Here is a 14224-nt window from a genome sequence, read left to right as displayed (position 1 = left end):
AGTAAAATGTCCACTAAACATGTAAATTAGCAAAACAAAGCTGGTAAAAGTTTGTATACAATGGTAATTTTTTCCTGAAAGCCTTGAATTTCAAATTAGGATTTTTCCTCATCTTTTATTTTAAAAAGAAATATTAGGGGCACCTGGGTGGCTCATGGGTTGAGTGTCTAACTCTTGATTTCTGCTCAGGTCATGATCCCAGCCGGGGCTGTGGGATTGAGCCCATGTCAGGCTCCATGCAAAGTGTGGAGCCTGCTTAATATCTCTCTCTCTCTCTCTCTCTCTCTCTCTCTCTCTCTCTCTCTTTCTCTCTCTCTCTCTCTCTCTCTCTCTTTCTCTCTCTCCCTCTCTCCCCCCCATCCCCAGTTGTGTTTGCTCTCTCTCTCTCAAATAAAAATGTAAAAAATGAAAAAGAAACATTAAAATAACTTCATTATTTCTTACTATAATATAATTAAATATACGTGTGTTATTTTTAACACTCTGTAGATGAAAAAACCAAGTCAGGCCTATATATTAAAACTGATTATCTGTGGTCCTTAAAAGTTAAAATAAAATAGCATTAAGCAAGTCATCATTACTTTCTCAGTACTGTGCTTATTTTCTGCCAATACTGAGATGACAAAAACATCACATTTGCCTTTAGGTTGTTCACAGCCTCATACAGAATATAGATGATATCAACTGATGGTAATCAACTCATCAATTATCAACTAATGATGATTCATTAAATATATTTATTGAAGGTGTACAGTATGCCAAGCAGTGTTCTAAGCCCTGGAGATATAACAATGAATAAAAAGGGACAAAAATTTTGCTTTTATGGTTTCCATTCTAGGGGGGAAAGATAAGCAATAAAATGAGAGATAAGGAAAAACGAAGATTGTTGGGGGAGAAAATACCTGGTTTTGAAGTATCACCCTATAGGGCACTTGTACCCCAATGTTTATAGCAGCACTCTCAACAATAGCCAAATTATGGAAAGAGCCTAAATGTCCATCAACTGATGAATGGATAAAGAAATTGTGGTTTATATACACAATGGAGTACTACATGGCAATGAGAAAGAATGAAATATGGCCCTTTGTAGCAATGTGGATGGAACTGGAGAGTGTGATGCAATAAGCCATACAGAGAAAGACAGACACCATATGTTTTCACTCTTATGTGGATCCTGAGAAACTTAACGGAAACCCATGGAGGAGGGGAAGGAAAAAAAAAAAGAGGTTAGAGTGGAAGAGAGCCAAAGCACAAGAGACTCTTAAAAACTGAGAACAAACTGAGGGTTGATGGGGGGTGGGAGGGAGGGGAGGGTGGGCAATGGGTATTGAGGAGGGAACCTTTTGGGATGAGCACTGGGTGTTGTATGGAAACCAATTTGACAATAAACTTCATATATTGGAAAAAAAAAAGTATCACCTTATAGATAACATTAATTACAAAGAGTAAAATATGTTTTTATGATGGAAGGATCCTGATGGTCACTACCTTAATCAGGTAATTCACACCATAGTGTGGATTTGTTTAAACATATGATACACTTTCTTTCTTTAGTTGATTAAAGTAGGACAAAGTTTCCCTTTTCTTCACATTCTCACAAACCTTGTTATCTCTTGTCTTTCTGATCATGCCATTCTAATAGGTGTAAGGTGATACCTCATTGGGTTTGACCTTGTATTTCCCTGATGAGTAGTGATGTTGAGTACCTTTTCATATATGTGTTGGCCATTTGTATGTAGTCTTCCTAGAAAAATCTTTCATGTCCTTAGCCTGTCTTTTAAATTGGTTTTGTTTTGCTGCTGGGGAGTGTACAAGCTCCTGATACATTTTGGATGTTAACCCCAGTCAGATACATGGTTTGCAAATGTTTCTCCCATTCTGTAGGTTGAGTTTTCAGTCTGTTGATTATTTCCTTTGATTGCAGAAGCTTTTTAGTTTCATGTAATTCCAGTAGTCTGTTTTTGCTTTTGTTGTTTGTGCTTTTGGTCTCATATTCAAAAAATCACTGCCGGGGCGCCTGGGTGGCTCAGTTGGTTGCGCGTCCGACTTCGGCTCAGGTCATGATCTCGCGGTCCGTGAGTTCGAGCCCCGCATCAGGCTCTGGGCTGACAGCTCAGAGCCTGGAGCCTGTTTCGGATTCTGTGTCTCCCTCTCTCTCTGACCCTCCCCTGCTCATGCTCTGTCTCTCTCTCTCTCGGTCTCAAAAATAAATAAATGTTAAAAAAAAAAAATTTAAAAAAAATCACTGCCTAGACTAATGTCAAGAAGTTCTTCTCCTGTGGTTTTTCTTCTGGTAGTTTTATGGTTTCAGGTCTTATGTTTAAGTCTTTAATCCATTTTGAGTTGATTTTTGTATATAGTATGAAATTTTGTATATGATGCAAGATAAGGGTCTGATTTCATTTTTCTGCATGTGGATATCCAGTTTTTCCAGTACCATTTTTTGAGGAATATCTTTTCCCCATTATATATTCTTGGTACCCTTGTTGAAGATCAGTTAGCTGTAGTTGCATGGATTTCTAATCTCTCTATTCTGATCCATTAACCAGTATGTGTGTTTTTGTAGCAGTATCATACTGTTTGGATTACTATAACTTTGAAATGGATTTTGAAATCAGGAAGCATGATGTCTCTAGCTTTGTTCATCTTGCTCAGGATTGCTTCAGCTATGATTTTCTGGTTTTAGGGCCTTTCGTGGTTTGTATGAATTTTAGGATTATTCTATGTCTGTAGAGATCAACGTTGTGATTTTTTTTTTTTTTTTTTTTTTATTTTTGGGACAGAGAGAGACAGAGCATGAACGGGGGAGGGGCAGAGAGAGAGGGAGACACAGAATCGGAAACAGGCTCCAGGCTCCGAGCCATCAGCCCAGAGCCTGACGCGGGGCTCGAACTCACGGACCGCGAGATCGTGACCTGGCTGAAGTCGGACGCTTAACCGACTGCGCCACCCAGGCGCCCCTTTTTTTTTTTTTATTTTTTTTTTTATTTTTTTTTTTTATATTTTTTTATTTTTTTATTTTTATTTTTTTTTTTAATTTTTTTTTTTAATTTTTTTTACAACGTTGTGATTTTGATGGGGATTCCATTGAATTGGTAGATCATTTTGGGTAATAGGGACATTTTAAATATTAATTCTTCTATCCATGAACATAGGATGTTTTTCTTTTTACCTGTCTTTTTAAATTTCTTTCATCAATGTTGTATAATATTCAGTGTACAAACATTTTACTTCTTTGGTTAAATTTATTCCTGAAAAAATTTTTAATTACTGTGAATGAGATAGTTTTCTTAATTTCCTTTTTGGATAGTTTGTTGTTTGTGTTAGAAATATGGCTGATTTTTGTATGTTGATTTTGTATCCTACAACTTTACTGTATTCATTTATTCTAAGAGTGTTTTTGTTGAGTCTTTAGGGTTTTCTACATATCTGATCATGTCATCTTCAAATGGATAATTTCACTTCTTTCTGATTTGGATGCCTTTTATTTCTTTTTCTTGTCTAATTGCTCTAGCTAGGACTTCAGCACTGTTTTGAATAGAAGTAGTAAGAGTGAGCATCCATGCCTTATACTGAATTGATTATGATGTTTACTGTGGACTTTCTGTAGGCCTTTATTGTGTTTAGGTGTTACCTTGTGTACCTATTTTATTGAGAGTTTTTATCATGGATGGGTGTTAAATTTTGTCAAATGCATTTTCTATATCATATTGAGATGAACATGTGGGTTTTTTTTTGTTGTTGTTGTTAATGTGATATATCACATTGAATGATTTGCATATGCTGGACCATCTGGCAGCTCAGGGATAAATCCCACTTGGTCATGGTGTATGAAACTTTAGCATGCTGTTATTTGGTTTGCTAGAATTTTATTGAAGATTTTTGCATCTGTGTTCATCAGGTATATTGGCCTATAGTTTTCTTTTCTTGTGTTGTCTTTGACTTTGTTGTAAGAGTGATGTGGACCTCATAAAATGAGTTAGGAAGTATTCCCTCCTTTTCTGTATTTTGGAAGAACTTAAGAAGGGTTGGTGTATTAATTCTTCAGATGTTTGGTAGAATTCATCCATGAAGCTATCTGGTTTGGGGATTTTCTTTCTTGGTAGATTTTTAATTACTGATTCAATTTCCTTCTTAGTTACCACTATATTTATGCTTTCTGTTTCCTCTTTCTTCAGTTTTGTTAGACTGTGTGTTTCTAAGAATTTATCCATTTCTTCTAGGTTATCCAGTTTGTTGATGTGTGGTTGTTTCTTTTTATTTATAAGTCATCCATTGTGATGTCTCCTTCCATTTCTGATTTTATTGATTTGGATCTCCTCTCTTTTTGTTTAATTTATCCTTCCAAAAGAATAACTCTTAGTTTGGTGATTTTTTTTCTGATTGTTTTTCTATTTATTATTTATTTCTGTTCTAATATGTATTATTTTCTTTTGCTGGTTTTGGGGTTCTTGCTTTTTCTAGTTCTTTGAGATGTAAAATTAGATTGTTTATTTGAAATATTTCTTTTTTCAAGGTAGGCATTTATATTATAAAAACACCCATTAGTACCGCTTTTGCTGCATCCCGTAAGTTTTGGTATGTTGTGTTATTGTTTTTGCGTACCTTAAGATACTTTTAAATTCTTTTTTTTTTTTTTTTGACATGATTGTTCAAGAGTGTTTAGTTTCCACATAGTTGTGAATTTCCTGTTTGCTTACTGTTGTTGATTCTTGTTTCATTCCACTGTGGGTAGAAAAGATATTTGGTATGATTTTGATCTTCTTAAATTTGTTAAGACTTATTTTGTGACCCAACATGATCTATCCTGAGAATGTTTCATGTGTACTTGAGAAGAATGTATATTCTGCTGTAGGGTGAAAAGTTCTGTGTATATCTGTTAGGTCCATTTGACCCATAGTGAGGTTTAAGTTAACTGTTGCATGATAGATTTTCTGTCTGGATGTTCTGTACATTATTGTAAGTGAGGTAGTAAAGTCTCCTACTATTATTGTATTTCTGTCAATTTCTCCCTTCAGGTCTGTTAATATTTGCTTTATGTATTTAGATGCTCTGATGCTGAGTGCATATATAATCGTTACAGCTTCTTGTTGAATTGACTGACCATTTAGCATTATATAATGACCTTTTTTTGTCTCCAGAGACAGTTTTTGACTTAAAGTCTATTTTGTATGATATAAATATAGCCACCCCTGCTTTATTTTTGGTTTCTGTCTGGTATTTCTTTCATCTCTGTACTGTCAGCTTATTTGTGTCCTTAAATCTAAAGTGAGTCTCTTGTAAGTAGTATAGTAGTCTCCCTTTATCTATGGAGGGTATGTTTCTAGACCCCCAGTGGAGTCCTGAAACCATGGAGAGTACTGAACCCTAAATATACTATGTTCTTTTTCTACACATAAATACCTATAATCAAGTAAATTAGGCACAGTAAGAGATTACCAAAAATAACTAATAATACAAAATAATTATAATAATATAAATGTTATGTGAATATGATTTCTTTCTTTCCCTTTTTTTTCCTCTCTCAAAATGTCTTATTGTACTAAACTCACTTTTCTTGTGATGATGTGAGATGATAAAATGCCTATGGGATGAGATGAAGTGAGGTGAATGATGTGGGAATCAGTGACATAGTGTTGGGCTCCTATTAACCTTCTAATGACACATCAGAAGGGAATCGTCTGCTCCCAACTGCATTTGACTGTGGGTAATTGAAACCATGGGAAGTGAAATCACAGATAAGTGGGGACTGCCATATATCACTTGATCATGTTCATTTTTTGAAACCATTCAATCACTCTATGTCTTTTGGTTGGAAAGTTTAATCCATTGACATTTAAAGTAATTATTGCTAGGTGTAGAATTACTGATGTCATTTTATAAATTGTTTTCTGTCTGTTTTGTAGTTGTTTTGTGTATCTCTTCTTGTCGTCTTCCTTTGTTATGTGATGTTTCTGTAGTGATTTTTATTTTTTTCTCTTTATCTTTTGTCTATATATTGTAGGTTTTTATTCTTATGCTTATATGAAGACTTACATAAAATATTTTGTAGTTATAGTTGCTTTAAGTTGGTAACAACTTTAATTGCATACGAAAACACTACACTTTGACTACCCCTGAACTTTGTGTTCTTATAGGCCAGGGTTTGCTTCTTTTTATATTGTGTATTCATGAACAAATTTTAATTTTTGTAACTTTTATATAAGGTTTTATAAGTGCATATAATTTATGTACTAACATATCAGTCTTCAATTATTCTGTATTTGTCTATATGTTTACCTTTACAAATGAGAATTATTCTTCCATATGCTTTTGCATTGCTGCTTGGCATGTTTTTGTTTCAATTTGAAGAACTTCCTTAAGTATTTTTTTTTATAAGGCAGGTCAAGTGGTAACTGATTCCTTAGTCTGTTTTGGAAAGACTTTATCTTTCCTTCAGTTTTTAAATGATAGTTTAAAAACTAGGTATAGTTTTCTTGCTAGGTATAATATAATATTCTTGGTTGGCAGATATATTATTCTTGGTATAATATTCTTGGTTGGCAGATTTTTCTTTTGGTACTTAGAATATATCCTCCCACTCTCTCCTGGCCTGTAAGGTTTCTGCCAAGAAGTCTATAGATAATCTTATTGGAGTTCCCTTAAATGTGACAAGTTGCTTTTCTCTTGCTACTGTCAGAATTCTCTCTTTGACCTAGACAACGTGATTATAATGTGTCTTATTGTATTCTTCTTTGGGTTCATTGTATATAGTCCTCTGAGTCTCATGAATCGGGATCCATTTCCCTCCCAAGATTTGGGAAGTTTTCAGCCATTTTTTTTTTAATGTTCTTATTTATTTTTGAGACAGAGACAGAGCATGAATGGGGGAGGGTCAGAGAGAGGGAGGCACAGAATCTGAAGCAGGCTCCAGGCTCTGAGCTGTCAGCACAGAGCCCGATGCGGGACTCGAGCTCACAGATCATGAGATCATGACCTGAGCCGAAGTCAGAAGCTCAACCAACAGCCACCCAGATGCCCTAGCCATTATTTCTTTATATAAGCTTTCTGCCCCTTTCTCTTTTCTCCTTCTGGGACTCCAGTAATGCTTATATTGATTCCTTTGATGCTGTTTTGTAAATTTTGTTGGCTTTCTTCACCCTCTTTCAATTGGTTTTCTTCTCTGATTGAATAATTTCAAATGATGTCTTCAAGTTCAGTGGTTCTTTCTTCTATTTGATTCAATGTGCCCTTGAAGCTCTCTGTTGCATTTTTGTTTTTCATTTCATTAATTGCATTTTCCATCTCTACAATTTTTTTAGTTCTTTTAAAAATGATTTCTGTGTCTATTGAACTTCATTTTATACATATATTTTCCTGATTTTGTGGAATTTTCTATCTATAGATTTTAAGTAAATTATTTTTTCCTATTAATGACTTATTACATGATCCTGTGGTAAGACACTTTGTCTTTCTGAGCCTCAATTTTCCTTCAGGTAAAATGAAGAAATTGAAATACATCAGAATTTCTCAAATAAGTTCACTTCATGAACCAGTAGCATATCTACATTATTTGCTCTGGATGTCAGGAATAAGGAATTTTGGGAGAGGTATTCATTCATCCACCCAAAAGAGACATGAATAAGAGAGCATAGATAGAAGGTGGTAAAAGTTGGGTTGGGAGTAATGACCTGTCACGTTTTCAGGTCTATAGCTCTATGATGTCATGTTATTTCACTAAATTTTAAACTTACTCAGTTTTATAAATTAGGATAGTAATTATTCCTACAGAACTGAGGGTATATTTAACACATAATGTATTATTTGTACTATTGGAAACACAATTTTATTAGGCCTTACCTAAGCACAGTGACAAAAGGGAATTAAATTATAGTGGTGTGTACATTTATCCATAAGGATTTCTTAGACATTTGGGTACTTTTGTAGTTTGGAGAGTCATAAACTTACAGAGGTGTTGAAAATACAATACAAAGAACTTTTTTTAAAAAATTATTTAAGAGTATTTTGCCAATCTAATACCCTTTTGCCCCCAAAACTGTAGTTTATCTGTCCTACAATCAAGGACATTCTTCTAAAAAACCCTAGCAACATCATCAAAATCAGCAAGTTAACATTAGCACATAACTATAATCTCTCAGGCCCCAGTAAGGTTTTACTAGTTGTCCTAATAATGTGTTTTATAGCAAAAAGATCTAGTTTAGAATCTTGTGTTGCATTTATTTGTCATACCTCTTTAATCTCTTCTATCTAGACTAGTTCCTCAGTCTTTGTGTGATTTTTATGACTTTGATACTCTTGAAGATTAAAGACCAGTTGTTTTGTAGAGTGTCCCTCCATTTGTGTTTATAATGATGTTTCCTCATGATTAGATCAGTTATATATCTTTGGTGGTAATATACAAAGAAATGTATTGTTCTTATAACTGAATCCTATCAGTTCATAATTTTAATTTCCCTATTGATGATGTTAACTTTGTTTATTTGTTTAAGGTAGTATCTGACAAATTTCTTCACTGGAAAGGTACTCTTTTCCTCTTTGTAATCAGTATTTCATAGGGAGGTACTTTGAAATTATGTAAATATTCTCTTTCTCACCAAACTTTTAATATATTCATTTATTTATATCAGTATAGACTCATAGTTTTTATTTTATTTAGTGGATTAAAATCTATGACTGTCATTTATTTCGTTGCTCGAATTACCCTTGATTTGGCTACTGGGAGTCTATAAAGCTGATTACTGAGTCTTTTGGATATGCCTTCATTCTTTCAGCATTTTCCTGCTTTTAGATAAAAACAAATATGCCAGGATCATTTTATAATTTATCTGACCTCACACTGGAATGAGCCATTTTTCCATTTTCTATGTTGCCATGGTTCCTTTTAGTGGAAAATAATATGTAGAAGCAAAGATCTGGGCACTATTACACTTGTTACTATTGATATGTCACTGCTTTCAGATTTTCTTGGTGGACAGAGATCTATGTATGTATTTACATACACACAGGTATCATTTATATTTGTGTTTATTTATAACTTATAATGTTTATTTCTCTAACAACCTAGGTATATAAAAAACCATGAATTCACATTATCTCTAATTTTAATACAAAACCACAAGGTTAATTTTCATTTATTTTCTCCCTGTATGTGTACATTTCTTTCCTCTTACAGTGAGAAATATGACATTCTTTATCCTTAACGTATTTACTTGTTCAATAAACTACCCTGTGTAAACCAGTTTACCATTTTGCCGTGCCTTCCTTCCTAAATGAATGCCTTCTTTTCCCTACTTGGACCCTGACCCCTTGAGCTGGGTTGCCCTTTTTCAGTGTTGCCCTCCTCACCCTCCTCAGCTTCTTTTTAAATTTTATTTTATTTTCATTCCAGCTTAGTTAACATAAAGTGTTATATTAGTTTCAGGGGTATAATATTGTTATTCAACAATTCTGTACTTCACTCAGTGCTCTTTACAACAAGTGCACTTCTTAATCCCTATCCCCTCTTTTGCCCATCTCTCCCTGCTCCCCTAGCCCCGCATTTCCTTTCTGATAACCATCAGTTCTCTATAGTTAAGAGTCTGTTTCTTGGTTTCTTTCTCTCTCTGTCTCTCTCTCTTTTGCCTTTGCTTATTTGTTTTGTATATTAAATTCCACATGATTGAAATCATATAGTATTTGTCTTCCTCTGACTGACTCATTTTGCTTAGCATTATTACCCTAGCTCCATCCATGCCATTGCAAACGGCAAGATTTCATTTTTTTTTTTTTTATGGTTGAATTATATCCCACTTACACATATATACAACACTTGGGTTCCTTTCATATTTTGGCTATCCCTTTGAATTAGTGTTTTTGTATTTTTTGGGTAAATACCCAGTAGTGTGATTGCTGGATCACATAGTAGTTCTGTTTTTAACTTTTGAGGAACCTCCATACTATTTTCCACAGTGACCGCACCAGTTTGCATTCCCACTAATAGTGCATGAGTGTTCCTTTTTCGTCACATCCTCACCAGCACTTGGTGTTTCTTGTGTTTTTGATTTTAGCCATTCTGACAGGTGTGAGTTGATATCTCATTGTAATTTTGATTTGCATTTTCCTTATGATGAGTGATGGTGAGCATCTTTTTTTTTTTTTTTTTTTTTTTTTTTTTTTTTTTTTTTTTTGTGATGGTGAGCATCTTTTCACGTGTCTGTTGGCCATCTAAATATCCTCCTTGGAGAAATGTCTGTTCATGTCTTCTGCCCATTTTTAAATTGGATTATTTGGTTTTTGGGTGTTTTATAAGTTCTTTTTATGTTTTGGATACTCACCCTTTATCAGATGTGTCATTTGCAAATATCTTCTCCCATTCTGTAGGTTGCTTTTTAGTTTTGTTGATTGTTTCCTTTGCTGTGCAGAATCTTTTTATTTTGATGTAGTTCTAACAGTTTGTTTTTGCTTTTGTTTCACTTGTCTCAGGAGACATCTAGAAAAATGTTGCTATAGCTGATGTCAGAGACATTACTGCCTGTGGTCTCTTCTAGGATTTTTATGGCTTTAGGTCTCACATTTAAGTCTTTAATCCATTTTGAGTTTATTTTTGTATATTGGTGTAAGAAAGTGGTCCAGTTTTCTCAACACTGTTTGTTGAGGAGACTGTCCTTTTTCCACTGGGTATTCTTTCCTGCTTTGTTGAAGATTAATTGACCATGTAATTGTGGGTTTATTTCTGGGTTTTCTGTTATGTTTTTCTGATGTATGTGTCTGTTTTTATGCCAGTACCATACTGCTTTGATTACTACAGCTGTGTAATATAACTTGAAGTCCAGAATTGTGATACTCCCAGCTTTGCTCTTCTTTTTCAAAATTGCTTTGGCTATCAGGGTCTTTTGTGGTTCAGTATAAATTTTAGAATTGTTCTACTTCTGTGAAAAATAATGATTTTATTTTGATAGGGTGGCATTAAATGTGTAGGTTGCTTTGGGTAGTATAGGCATTTTAACAATATTTGTTTTTCCAATTCATAATCGTGGAATGTCTTTCTGTTTATTTGTGTCATCTTGAATTCATTTATCAGTTCTAGTAGTTTTTTGGTGGAGTGTTTTGGATTTTCTTTTATTTCTTTTTTTTTTTCTTCAGTAATCTCTGCACCCAACATGGGGCTCGAACTTGTGACCCTGAGATCAAGAGTCGCATGGTCTTTGGACTGAGCCAGCCCCTTAGGGCTTTCTGTATATAGTATCATGTCATCTACAAATAGTACCCTACTCAGCTTCTGATTCCTCACAATAGATTTCCCTCAGTTGGGATTGTCTTCCCCATTCAGGCCTGATACCGTGTTCTGGAATGCTGCTACTACGACCTGTTCACCCCTTTCCCATGGATACCTATCTTGCCCTACTCTACCCCCATTGACTTAGGACTGAATTGTTCAGGAAAAGGGGAAAGGTTAAATACTTTTTAACATAGTTTTGAGGGACTTTATTCCCAAGTAACATAAAGCCAGTTAATGGAAAATTAATGGGAAAATAAGGTGTGCTGTAAAGAAAGGTACTTTACAGTCAGTTTCTCATGATATTTTCTATAAAGTAAGGGATAACTATAATAGCAAAACATTTGTACTCTGTCTTTGAAATTGGCTTCTGTAGTTAATAATTAGTGTCAGTATAGTTCCTGTATTAGAAATGTGTCTGTATCTGATACTATAATCCAGTTCAGTGTAATTTTTAAAAAAAAAAACTATTTTTAATGTTTATTTATTCTTGAGAGAGAGAGACAGAGCACAAGCGGGGGAAGGGCAGAGAGAGGGAGACACAGAATCTGAAGCAGGCTCCAGGCTCCGAGCTGTCAGCACAGACAGAGCCTGATGCGGGGCTCGAACGTGAGATCATGACCTGGGCTGAGGTTGGATGCTTAACTGGCTGAGCCACCCAGGCGCCCCCAATTCAGTGTAATTTTAACATGAAAAAAATCATACATATATGTAGCCTGCATAAAAAGATTTCATGTCAGCCTAATTATATTGCTTTCAAATTCTACTTATGTTTCATTGGAACACAACTATGTGGTAGCTTTTTAAGGTGGAAAGTGCTCTAGAGATGTTGATAAAACAGAGCTATGAATCATGATTCAGAAAGAATTAATGTTTGAAGAATAGTGACCAGAAAGAATTTTGTAAATTTGCTCTAGATGTATGGCTTTTATCTTTAGCAGATGGTAGCTGTGTTAGGGTTCTTCAGTGAAACAGAGCCAATAGCATATATATATATTGGGAGAAATTTATTATGAGGAATTGAGTCACCCAATTATGGAAGCAGAGAAGTGCGATAGTCTAATGATTCCATTGCTTCAAATGCTGATCTCATCCAGAAACACCCTCACAGATACACTCAGAAATAGTCTTTTGTTTCAGTTAAGTTGCCATATAAAATTATCACATTAGCAGATACGAAATTCAGGGTTAGAGTGAAAGTGTTTCTCTCTTATCTTTCCAGATGACTTCTATCCTTTTACTTTTCTTTTGTCGGAATGCCTTAAAAAATACTCTGATCTCATCCCATCTCATGTCTTTCAAATGGGACGTATGTTCAAGACTTTCAAATGGGACGTATGTTCAAGACTTTCAAATATGTATCTCCAGCCTAGATTGACATGAAACATGGTATGTTCAAAATCATAAACATGATTTTTTTGTTTTAGAAAATATTCCCCTACCAGGGTGCCTGGGTGGCTCAGTCAGTTAAGCATCCAGCTTCGGCTCAGGTCATGATCTCCCTGTCTGTGAGTTCAAGCCCCATATCAGGTTCTGTGCTGACAGCTCAGAGCCTGGAGCCTGCTTTGGATTTTGTGTCTCCTCTCCCTCTGCCCCTCCCCTGCTCGCATTCTCTCTCTATCAAAAATAAACATTTAAAAATAAATAAAAATAAATAAATAAATGATAGAAAATATTCCTCTCCTAAAAACTAACTTCTTTGTCTTTTATTTCCTTAGTAATTATGTCTCCTTTTTTTTTTTATTTTTTATTTTTTTATTTTTTTATTTTTTTTTTTTACTTTTTATTTTTGAGAGAGACAGAGACAGAATATGAGTGGGTTAGGGGCAGAGAGAGAGGGAGACACAGAATCCGAAGTGGGCTACAGGCTCCGAGCTGTCAGCACAGAAGCCGACTCAGGGCTTGAACTCACGAGCTGTGAGATCATAACCTGAGCCGAAGTTGGATGCTCAACCGACTGAGCCAGCCAGGCGCCCCTTATGACTCCTTTTTTTTCCTGTTGCAGATTTGTCAACATTTCCCTCAGATTATATCCAGTTCTGGCGACGTCTTACTACATCCATTATTAAAACCCTAGTCCTCTTTCATTATCTTCTTTCATCTGGATTATCACAGTGTCTTATTAACTGGTTTTCCTGCTTCCACTTTTGTTCCGTGTTAGTGTTAACACTCAGACTGATCCTTTAAAAAAGTAAGTCAGGCTATGTTATACTTGTGCTTAGAACTTTTCAATGTCTTCCTGTCTCATTTAATATAAAAACCTAAGTCTATATCCTGCATTACAAGACCTACAATGAATTGGCCCTCTCCCCACTCCTACTTTTCTCTGAACTCCTCTATTGCTGTTCTTCTCTTTTCTTATTCACTTCCAGCCACACTTTCTTGTGGTTTGAACACACCAGATGTTTTCCCCACCTTAGGGCCTTTGCACTTGCCGAAATACTCTTCCTCATTCCTGTCAAATCTGGACTCAAAAGATGTCAACCTAGAAAGAATTTTCTTGCGTATCTCATGTAATCTCTTTCCTTGATTTATTATTTTTCTTTACAGCTTATCAATATTTAATAGACCTTATATTTTAACTTATTTGTATTGCTTATTTTCTACAATATCCAGAATTTAAGCTGGATGAGATTTTTTTGGGGGGTTCAATATTATACCCCCTATGTGTACATTAATTATTTAATTATAGTATGCATTCAATATTTGTTGAAGAAATAAATCACACATAACCTCTTCCAAAAAAAAAAAGAAATAAAATTATCAGCTTATTCAAGGCAGCATGCTAAAAAATTGATTTCATAGGAAATGTGAAGTAATTTATTTTTGCTTAAAATTTAACAAATATAAACAGTTTAAGAAAATGAGTACTCATACACAGCTGGTTGGAATTTAGCTTGGTCAGACATTCTAGAGGACTATGTAAGAATTGTTAAAAGTCTATAAAAAGGAACAAATATTAGGAATTCT

The 14224-nt window shown here is 34.7% G+C and overlaps 1 protein-coding gene across 1 annotated transcript in view; it reads left to right on the top strand.

Annotated features, from left to right (window-relative positions):
• CCDC73 (coiled-coil domain containing 73) overlaps positions 1-14224 on the top strand; it is a 127195-nt gene that overhangs the window by 43455 nt on the left and 69516 nt on the right. The window lies entirely within an intron of this gene.

The sequence above is a fragment of the Neofelis nebulosa genome, chromosome 10 (assembly GCF_028018385.1).
Source record: "Neofelis nebulosa isolate mNeoNeb1 chromosome 10, mNeoNeb1.pri, whole genome shotgun sequence".
NCBI lineage: Eukaryota > Metazoa > Chordata > Mammalia > Carnivora > Felidae > Neofelis > Neofelis nebulosa.
Note: the sequence above shows the minus strand (reverse complement) of the source record. Positions and strands in the feature narration are given on the sequence as shown.